We start from the raw sequence: 11,031 nt of genomic DNA, 5'->3' as shown, positions 1-11,031 counted from the left end.
TCTTTGCCACTCCGCAAGCTACCAGAGCTTTGAAACAGAAATTATATTTCAGTAAGTCCAGTGGACTTAAGTCACTGGACGCTTATATTTCAATACCCCTGTGATTAATCTCTGGCAACCTTTTTCAGCCTGTCATGGCCAGAGTAAATATTGGCTTTATGTGAGCTTTCATCACCCAAATGACTCAGATGTTCTCCGGGGGGAGGCACCTCGGTGGCTTCAGATCCTTCTCACATTTTCCCGATCCAACTCATCCTTTGCCTTCTTCCATCATTCTGCTGCATTATCCTCAATGCTGAATTTTTCCTCTTCTCCCACCTGTTTGCAAACATCCATCATCCTGAGCATGCACGTTGGGCTGCCTTGGTTCTTCACCCAGTCATGACTTTCTGCCAGCCTTTTTCTGTGTCCATGGACAGCCTGAATCCCAGCAGAAAGTGTTATCACCGCCCCCTCAGCCTGCAGTGAGATGTCACTTCCCCTCCATTTCTGTCGCATGTTGTGCATCATTTTACCCAGCACCTGGTTCAAAGCCACCTTGCCCTTTGTCTAGACAGACTTTGGTGCATTCACACTGATCAGGTCACACCTGTGCTTTCCCTTCCTTCACAATGGCTTTTCTGTCCTACCAGTGTAGCCTCACCCGTCCTGGTCTCCTCTTTGCATCCTCCCAGTGGAAGTGGCCACGCAGCTCCTGCCTCTCTCTTTTCAAATCCCCTGAGGGGAAAAATGCTTGGTATAAAAGTGTCTCCCAGCACATTTTTATTTTAGCTGTTCTTTAACTTTAGGAAGCACTTGTGATCTACTGGAGTCATAGACACTGGGCATTTTCATTATCCTTCTGCCATATGTTGCACTGTAGATGGATATAGGACATGATAATGCTAATATGACAAGAAAACTTGCTGTATTAATAAAAACTGCTGAGGCACAAGGAGTGACTAGAGCTACCTACCCACAGATGTTGTAGATTCTCTCTGTCACATAAAGTCTTCAAATCAAGGCTGAAAGTCTTTTCAAGAGATGATCTATAACTCATCCAGAAGCTATTGGCTTGATGCAGAAATTATCTGGTGAAGCTTTGTAGCCTTTTTTTATGTTGAAGTTCAGGCCAGAAGGTGGTGATGCTCCCTTCAGGCCTTAAAATCTTTGACTCCATGGAGCTCATGTTGTCAGTTAGATATGCTCCTTTTTTCAAACAAACAAACAAAACACAATCTTCACACATAGGAAGCTTCTGATGTCTGTTCCAGTGTCCTGTTAAGCATATTTTTTCTTTACATGCCAGTATATTGATTTCTAAATAATCACTGGAGCTACAAAGTACAAGATGACAAGGAGATTATGGCACCTGTCATGGCCATCAGTAAATGCTCTCAGCTGGCAGCTGCTGGCTGAGTTACTGCAGACCTGAGCAGGATGCTCCATTGCTGTCTGCCCTGAATCATCCCAGTAGTTTCGAGTTGCACCTCTTAACCCCTGGGTAAAATCCTCACCCCACTAAAGTCAGCGGGACTTTGATCACCGGCACTTAGATCCAGGATTTCACGTTGCACAACACTTCTTGTGACATTTTGCATTTTTCATTGCACCTCATCATTTCTCTGGACAGACATCCATATTTCCCCCACTGTCTGTCTCTGTGGCTGAGCCCCTCCGTTCACGCTGTGTGGAGCATCCAGCTGCTAGGAGCTCACCACACCGTGCCAGAAGCCATTCCCCTGCCCTGCAGTTTTCCCATTGCAAGGACAGAGCTCCTCGTGGCACATATCCCCTGGCATCTTTCAGCTGGAGACGTGGGGCAACTCTGCCCTGCTCAGGACAAGGGGTTGGACTGCAGCCCCATCACGTCTGATCCCACGTCCCCTTGCTGATAGTGGGCAGTGCTAGATGGGCAATTGGGCAACACCAGAAGTTTCTTGTCACTCTTTCCCATCCCCTAAAACAAAAGAGAATAATATGAAACAGAGAAATCTTTCCATCCGTTTTTCAGACAAGCTTATTAAGAGTGTAGGTGTGCTCTTAACTGTTCTGGAGCTACCAGTTTCAGTTGCTTCTATTGATTGATTAGGAAAAAAAAAAAAATAAGTGACCAGACACAAACTACCCCAGGATACAACAAAGTTTACTAAAATCCATTCAGCAGAGATAAGATTAAAGCCAACTAAAACGTAGCAAAGGGAAGTAATGGGACTTGACCTGGACAACCTAAACCAAGTTTCCATGAGTCTTCATAAAGTCTTGCTTGATCCGTTTTGCTTGTTGGCCACCTCAGCAGCCTATTTATTCTAGTACTAATTTTTTGCACAAGGATGTGCTGCTCAGTTCTAAATAATGTTCCGGCATATAAATACCACAGGACATGTGCTAAGTATTTTCTCTGATGCATTGTCCTTTAACTGCATTAAGTGCTCCCCTTTCTTAGGTTGTGAGGAAGAGGAAATTTGGGAATCCATTTAATGTCTTTTGGATTGCCACACAGTGAAATAGTTTGCCTTGTTTAGGGGAAAGCATGACTGTGGGTTCGTGGGGGAAATCCAGGGAGATCCATTTTAGTTTTAGTTTAGTTGGAACCTTTCAGGAAAATAAATATACAGGAAAATATTATCAGACCCAGCTTCTGCCCATAAGTGAATGTCCATACTGGGGACAGTACGCAATCAAAAGGGAATTATCTAAAGCAACTTTCTAGCCAGTCGCTGGCTTGAGTTGCATCTTACTGTATCTATCCTTAGTTCCAAGCTTCAAGATTGATCTGAGCTAATTGATGAGGAACCAGAGAAAAATAATGAGATGTCTAGAAAGCCTGGATTTCTTTGCTCTAGAGAGATGACTGAGGTGAGATACCATCAAGTCTTCAAATACATTTTAAAAGTGCAGCAGTGATGAGCTGCCAAAATTGTTCATTTTATTTATTGAGGGTAGGGTGAAATGGCTTAGTCTGTAGCAAGACAGTAGGAGGAACTCTCTAACAATGAGAGAGCGTTAGGCGAGTGTTAGGACAGGATGCCTATCTCATGGGATAGGCGTTAGTATACGAAGACATTCAGAGGACAAAAGCCTTCTACTATGGGTGAAATCTAAAGATCAAACCTGGAAAGACAAGTGTTTCATTTTGTTTTTCCCAAAGGAAGCATCCTTGCTTTCCAGACCCTAAGCATTAACTACAGAAAAAATTATCTTGCCTATAAAATTTCATCAATAATCTTACAGTTATAAAGCGAACATAAAATGATGTTGGGAAATCTAAGCATCCTGAAGCTCCAGCTCTATGGAGATCTGCTCTTGTTCATGTCCTATGTTGATAATGGTGACAGGTCAAATTTCTCTGCCGTTCACTTTCTCACCACAGAAACAAGTTTGTGTTTCATACTGGAAGGAGAAATCTATGCAGGTAAAGGTCTGGTCTTATGGATTTAGCATAAGCTAAATGAAGCTGGTTGTGAGAGAACTCAGTGTCTTCCGAGCTTTGGCAAATGTGCTTGGCTGCAACCCATCACAAACAGCACCTGTTCTGTGAGCATGTTGTGGGCTGCGTTTAACTTACAGAAGTACTCCTGGTGGGATTTTCCCTCCGTTGCACCCACAAAGAGGTTGGGATTTCCAAGCCGTGGCACACAAACACTCTCAAAATTATCAGCGTGAGCTCGGGGTGACCCCAGGGGCTGCCACCCCATGTTACAAGCACAGGTGGAAAGAGACATCCCGGCCAGACGGCACCTGCTGGGGTGGAGGTGCTGGGGGCAGAGGCAGCCGTTGGGAAGATGTGAGCTGGTATCACCTCAGATGTGTGGGTCTGGAGCTGCAGCACACGGCCGTGGTAGGACGGGGCTAAAAACTGCCTGTGGAATGCGGGGTCAGGAGAAAAACTTCTTCCCTGCAGCTGCTCAGCACCATATCCTGCTTTCCCCTGCATCCGGAGAGCCCGCCTCAGCCCCTGTGCTCCAAGAAGGACCAAGACCGTCCAGCGGCCTCCTTACTCGGAACCCCTTCAGGAGGGATTTTAATTCGTGTAAATGAGTGTTTTTAATTTGTTATACGGGCCTTTATCTCTATTACCATCTCATTTGCTTTTAAACCTAGTTTTGCCATCCTGACTGAATTCCATTTGATGCATTAGGAGTAATTCTCTTCCCAAAGGGTTAGACATTTTCTCTCCACATAAAAGTCGCTTATTTTGGATAAAGAGACGATTAGATTTATCTTTAATATTTTAATGGCAGCCAGGATTATTGGGTGGGCAGCCCCGGTTTCGGTTGTTGTTGGGGGATTAGACTCTAATAAACTCTTCAGATTGGGATTTTTTTTCTGTTTTGCACAAAGTACTTGTATTTATTTAAAAAAAAATTCACTTCTTTTTGAGTCATAAATTCCATTTGCTGTTTCCTATTAGTATTAAATCAAGTTGATTAAATTCGTAGTGACTATTTGCACATATATCTTTTTAATTTTAACATCCACTACATAAAATCTTTAATGGTGCAATTTGAAATACCTGCAACATACATTGCTATTGCTGTTTAAGCAGATGGAAATGAGGATCCCGAGACAGGGGGGAGGAAGGAGAGGAAGGGATGGAGAGATGGACAGACAGACGGATGTTTAAAAAGGGGTAAGTTGGCTCCTCCCATCGCTTGTTATGTGGAAGATTTGGTGGGTTATAAAGCGTTGGAATTTGGAAGGAGCTCCTTTCCTCTGACAGAAGTCACCAGCATCTCCAGTGAGCAAAAGGTTTCTCGCTGCCCTTGCAGGGCCACAAGCTCAGCTTGCCTCCAGCCCTCCCGGCACTGGGAGTCCCCAGAAGGAGGCATTTGCTCAGAGCTGATGCCTGCAGGACTGGGCGGGTGCCAGCCCAAAGAGTGGGCCCCCCTCACCCCCCGGCCCCTGCACCCTGCTTTGGCTGTCATGGATCCCAGTGTAAGGCTAATCGGAAACTTGGTAATAGAATAAAATGTCAGCAAAGTAGAAATCAATAAGTGTTAATGCTCCAGGACTTTCACTGCTAGGCTCCCCTCTCTCGCTCCCCCCTCCCGTGCCATCCTGTCCCTTTGATTTCAGTCCCCTCTCTAATCCCCACCTCATCAGCTCCGGGAAGGGCTGATCTGCAGCAGAAAATCCCTCATTCGGGGCAAAATCAGCTTAATTTGCAGCAATTTGTAGCAGGTCTTTGCTGGGATTTGAGTCTCAAATTATCCCGCGGGTGGGGGCTGCAGCCCCTGCAATATGGGCAGAGATTTCCCCGCTCCTCCGTCGGCGGAGATTTGTCTGGGGAGTAATTACAGCCCAGCGCGGCCCCCCGGCCGCCGCTGCGCCCCTCGGCCCGTGGGGCCTGGCACCGGGCGAGCGGCCGAACACGCAGCCGCCCGGATTAGCAGCATTAGCGGCGGGCGCAGAGCCGCAATTAATCATTTGCTGGTAAATACAAGCGGGAGCCTCCTGCGGCTGCCGGGGCTGGCAGGAGGGAGGGGGCCGCTCGGCGTGCAATGGAGCAGTGAGGAAAGGGAAGGAGCGCACCCGGGGACCTTGTGGCCTCGGGACAGGAGATCAGAGCAGGCAACTTTCCTTCCGCTAATGCCGCTAATTACTGGCGGCAGCTCCGGCGTCGACTGAGGAGGGAACCCACGTGCAGGGACCCCCGCTTGCCCCGGGGCCTGCTCCAGCCAGCGGGTCCCCCATGGAGGTGGACACCAGCAGCTTCACCCAGGCCCTTGGCCACCAATAGTGGAAATCCGCAGCTCTAAAGAAGAAGAGGGGGGACTAAGGGAAGCCCTAACCGTGATGGCACATGTTAAGCAAGGTGCTCCCTGACGAGTAATGATGATAGGAAGATAGAAAGGTGCGAAGGATTTCCTCACCACACATGGGACCATGTGGCGGTGCCAGGCACAGGGGTCAGCTGCAGGGAGAGGGCAGGGTCTGGCCATCAGGCCAGGTTCACAGAAAACATCTCTCGCCACACAGGCTCCGTGTTATTTCCAACAAGACGACAAAGCCGGTGGGTGGAGGTGGCTTTGGTCGCCACTACACGCTTCGCTGTCATTTTAGCACGTCCCTTGGCAGCATGTGACCTTCTTGTTTTAAACAATAAAATTAGCTTGATGTAAAATCGGAATTACACCCATTAAATGAATTACAAACTGACTAATTAGTGGTTCTGAGAAATTAAATGGGGAATCGCCCACCGGTGGAGAAGCTTTGGAGACGGGTTGCCTAGAGATCATTACTCGGTCCATACTGCTGCGTGACGTCTTTGTAGCGACTTGGAAGAAAATATGAAATCAATGCTGGTAACGATTCCTACTTGACAGAAAAATTGGTCGTGTGATAAATAATGATGGGAGCAGGTCAGTTATACCAAGCAATCTGGATCACTTGGCAGGCTTTGCTCATTTGAACAATATGTGATTTTAATATAGCCAAATGCAAGATCATATATCTCCAAACAGAAAATGAAGGTCACAGGATGGGGATGCTGTCATGGGAAGCAGTAGCCGGGAGGAGGACGTAGGAGATGTGACAGATAATAAAAACTAAACATGGATTTTTGGTGTAATCTGCTGTATCATAACTATGCACTTTCTGGACGTATAGGCAAAAAAAAATGTTAAATACCAGGATGGGGATAGTATTGGCCTCCCAAGGCCATAGCAAATTAATAGTGTCCATTCCTAGTGTCTGGACTTCCAAAAATAACACCGAAGAACTGGAAACTATTCAGACAGGAACTTCAGGAACAATCTATGGGCTGGGAAACCAGCTGTACAGTGAGAATGAAGAAGCTCAATCTATTCAGCTTGTTAGGGAGAAAATTAGGAGGTGGCTTGGTCACCCTCTGTAAGTCGTTAGGAGAGACGCTTTCTGAGGGTGGAAGGTTCTTTAATTTATTAGACAAAGGCGTAACAGGATTCAGCACTGGAAGGTCAAGCTAACTAATTCATAATTAAATTAATTAATTTAATTAAATATACGAATTAATATAAGGCCTGGATTTTTTAACAGTGAAGATAATTAATAGAGTAGTCCAGACAGTTTTTAAAGAGCTTCTTGTTGGAAAAAGCTGATGGAAATGTTTGGGGGTTTGACAGAAAAATAGATAGTTTCTTATAGAAATTCCTACAGCAATATATTTTGAAAGAGTTTGTTTTAGAAAATTGTTCTGAAATGTATTTTCTCATGTTAATTTATGCATTTTCATTTTATATCATTGTACTATTATCACACTGTATCATGACAAATCGTTGAAATCTATTTTCATTTTAATTTTCAAACCGCTAAGCACGTTTTCTACATAGTACTGAGTGAATACCAAATTGATGTAAAATTCCATCATTATAACAGAGCGGAGGATCTTTGTGCTGCCAAAATTGTGAATTATTTGATAGGGAATGAAGTTTCTGATGACTTTAATGATTTTAAAATATAAACTAGGAGTCAACTATTTCAGTTGTCCATCGTGGTTTGCTGCCAGCAATAGGTGTGTGTGTACCGCGGGCAGTGCCTCTCATCTGCTGACCTGTCAGCACAAAGTACAAGGCCAGTACAAAATATGACACAAAGTTATAAGACAGCACTTTAAAATTACAAAGTTAATTCTTGATGGAGTGAAAATATCTTAAAATGTTAACATTTCCCACAGCATCAGGAAATCTGATTTACAACTGCCTCTAGTATTCAAGCACTGAAACTCTTTACCTAAGCAATGTTCTTTCTGCTTTAAACTTTCTAAGATACGTGCTCCAGCATGGACAAAATTTACAGGTTTGGCACAGGCTGGACTGGGCAGTTGAAGAGTCTGTCTACATTCAACATCACTTTTTGATCTAGCGTGCACTCCGGTTGCAAGGATGCCAGTGGTCTGCATTGCTGTGCTTTGTGTTGGGCAGGGGTCTCAGGAGACGGACACGGGTGTCCATTTGGATGAAGCTGGATGGGAAGGTGATGCAGCCCTCCCCAGCACACTACAGTTGCTAATGGGTGTTCAGTCCATGGGCCAGAGACGAGCTAATCCAAAGAAATCAGCACAGATACCTACCATGGGATGCGGGTGTTCAAAACTAATTGTTTCAGATCTCCTCTTCTTTCACTGTGCTAGGGCTGGTATAGCTAGGGCTGCTTTCAATGCTTCCTAGCCTCCCCTAATGAATTAATAACCTGTGGAGCAGGCAGAGCCACAAAATGCTGTAGCGAAGCCACCAAACCAACAGAGAGTGCACTCATGGAAATTCAGAGTGCAGGGACAAAGACAAAAGATCCCTCATCCAGGCAACTCCAGGACGGTGTAAACAGGTGATACCATGAAAGCCCCCCTTCTGGTCAGCACGGATTTCTGAAAACATCACAGTCTCACTCTCCAGGCTCTTTAAGACCCAAACCCAAAGACTTAACAGAGCATTTTGACAGTCTGGGAGGGGGCAAGCCTCTCAGTGCTACTGCTCTGCTGTGGTGGAGCATGAGCAAAGCTGTCTCATGGGCAGCTGCCAGAGGCCTCTCTCCCTTCCTCATGCTCTGAGTTTCCTCACTCCTTTCCAAACACATGGTGTGCTTCTTCACCTGGTCCCTTTCTCTGCTGAAAGTGCATAGCACATCATCATTAAATAATCATCATCTACTGTGTCTTGAGGAAAAAGGAATAGGATGGCACACGTGACTGTGCTGGCTGCTTCTCCAAAGCCACCAAGGGAAGGTGCTCAGACACCACAGGGACAGGTAGAGCTCTGCACTGAGTATCTGCACCATCCACATCTCCTGAACGGTGGGAGGGAGCTCCCCACAAAGCTGGCAATGTCCAAATGACCCAGCTGAGAAATGGCTTTTGGTCTGCCAGGCAGAGGTGGAGCTGAGGGAATGAGCCAGGGCATTGGCATGGTTGTTAGATGAGGATGGGTTGAAGAAACACCAAAGTACAAACTACTTTCCTTGTGCTATGGCACTCCCCTTGGTCTTCAGACTCCCAGCAAAACCTACATGGAAGAATAAAGCTGAACATCACTCAGGGCATTACAACACACTCTTAGATTTGTTGTAAATGAACATCCTTTCCCTGAAAACCTCTTTAACAACCATCAACACAAACAGCTTCAAAGTAAAGTTCCTCCAGAGGTTAATAACCATTAGAAAAACACATACCAGAACCCTGATGGAAACAGTGACAAAAAAGGGGAAAAAAACAGGTACAGTGTGTTAAGGGGTGATTTTGCTTCCAGTTCACACATTGACTAACATAAATCTAAACCTGGGAAAATTAACATTAGAGAAATATTTCAGTAATCTCTTTAACTTTGAATCTCTGCAACAGAAATACCAAGGTGCATAGCACTTTCATGTGGGCTTCAGAGATGGAGTTATAAAACATAACAAAACACTTTTTCAAAATATAAAGCATTAATATACCTTCACTAACTATGGCTTGTCTTGCATTAACCTGAGGGGCAGATTTGCTACCTCTCCTCGTATTATCATATAGAATAATACTCACTGAAGCCAACAGAACTACTTGTGAGTAAAATATTACTCAAAAAGTAAGACTATCAAAGCCAAATCATATGTAAATAATATCCTTCAAAGCCTACTGAGCACATCTCCTAGCTACAGAGCGCTAACATTTTAATTATCAAAATACAAAAATGCTTACTGCAAAACCCCAAGAGTCTGAAGTTTTTGAATTAAGTCCATAAAAAATAAATATATTAGGTTGAAAATTATGGAAGGCTTTAAATAATGTATTAACCTTCTTTTTTGAGCATTAGAATGGCTCCAGTTTGTGTTGTCAAACCCTCTTCTGCAGCACTGGTGGCAGAAACACTTTCTATTAAAAGCTGAAATTCTCTTGTAATCCCTTAATTCAGAGAGCTGGCTCATCGTGAAAAAACACAAATACAGTGAGATTCAAGACAACATTGTATAGTTTGACAACAACATAGAAATTGTAATTAAATAATTATTTTGCTTGCAGCGACCTGTAAAAGAGATACGTTACCTTAACAAGACCGTGATCAGCTTCCTTTGGAGCTGGCAATCCACCCTGGACTAAACAAATATGGGCCCTGTAATTCCAGCAGTCACACAGCCTAGCTCACCCTATTTGCAAAAATGTTTGAGGGTCAGCATAGATTTTGCAAAGGAACAAAAAGAAGGTAATTGAGCCAGACTGCATGTTACTGGAACAACAAAGTAAATCTTCACATTTACGTTTGTGCTAATGAATGGATATAAATGGCAGGGCAATATAAACTGTACACATTTTATAGAAAATTGTTTCTGTTGCTTTATAAATGACTGTTTTCTGTTTTTGTTTTTGATGTTAACACTTCATATGTATTTTGTGAAATGTTTGCTGCCTGTTGGTGCAGCTGCAGCTGTAACTAAGTTCTAACATCAAAGTCCTTTCTGTCTATAAATGTATTCCTCTGTTAAAGAAATAAAATATGCCTTAAGGGGCAAAACAACCTCCAACAGCCACTACAGTGCTAGAGAGACCTCAGCAAAATGGTCTGCAGCCCATTAAATCGTAAGTCGTTTTCTGTCCAGGTTTTGGACCTTTTGTCTCTCCAGCCTCTGCTCCTCCTCAGTAGGGGCAGCTGGGGTTACTCTCCCCAGCTGCACAAGGCCACAACAGGTACCTGCAAATTCAGCAGCTCATGTAACACTGGCAGCACAGTCTTTACCTAAGCTAAGGAAGTCTGTAATAATTAAAAAGATGGAGAATGGATCAGCATAACACTAACAGAAACACCTTCTTAAAGTTTTCTTTGACTATGTGGTGTAGAAGGTAAAAAAACACCAGCACACAAAGTGTTATTTATATCAAATGATTTGTAATGAATTACATTCATAGGATGCTCGGATGCCATGGTAATGAACACAGCATAACTATGTGCAAACAATTCCATGCACAACTCCGCTCCACCTGAAAATTTTAGAGCCTCTTCTATTCTTGTTCCTTCTTCCTTCCCTGTTAGCTCACACCTCTCCGCAGCACAGCCAAGGTCTCAGCCTCCAACTCGTGTGCAAGTGCTGCTGAGCCTGCTCCTG

The sequence above is a fragment of the Anser brachyrhynchus genome (assembly GCF_964034855.1).
Source record: "Anser brachyrhynchus genome assembly, chromosome: 5".
Lineage (NCBI taxonomy): Eukaryota > Metazoa > Chordata > Aves > Anseriformes > Anatidae > Anser > Anser brachyrhynchus.
Note: the sequence above shows the minus strand (reverse complement) of the source record.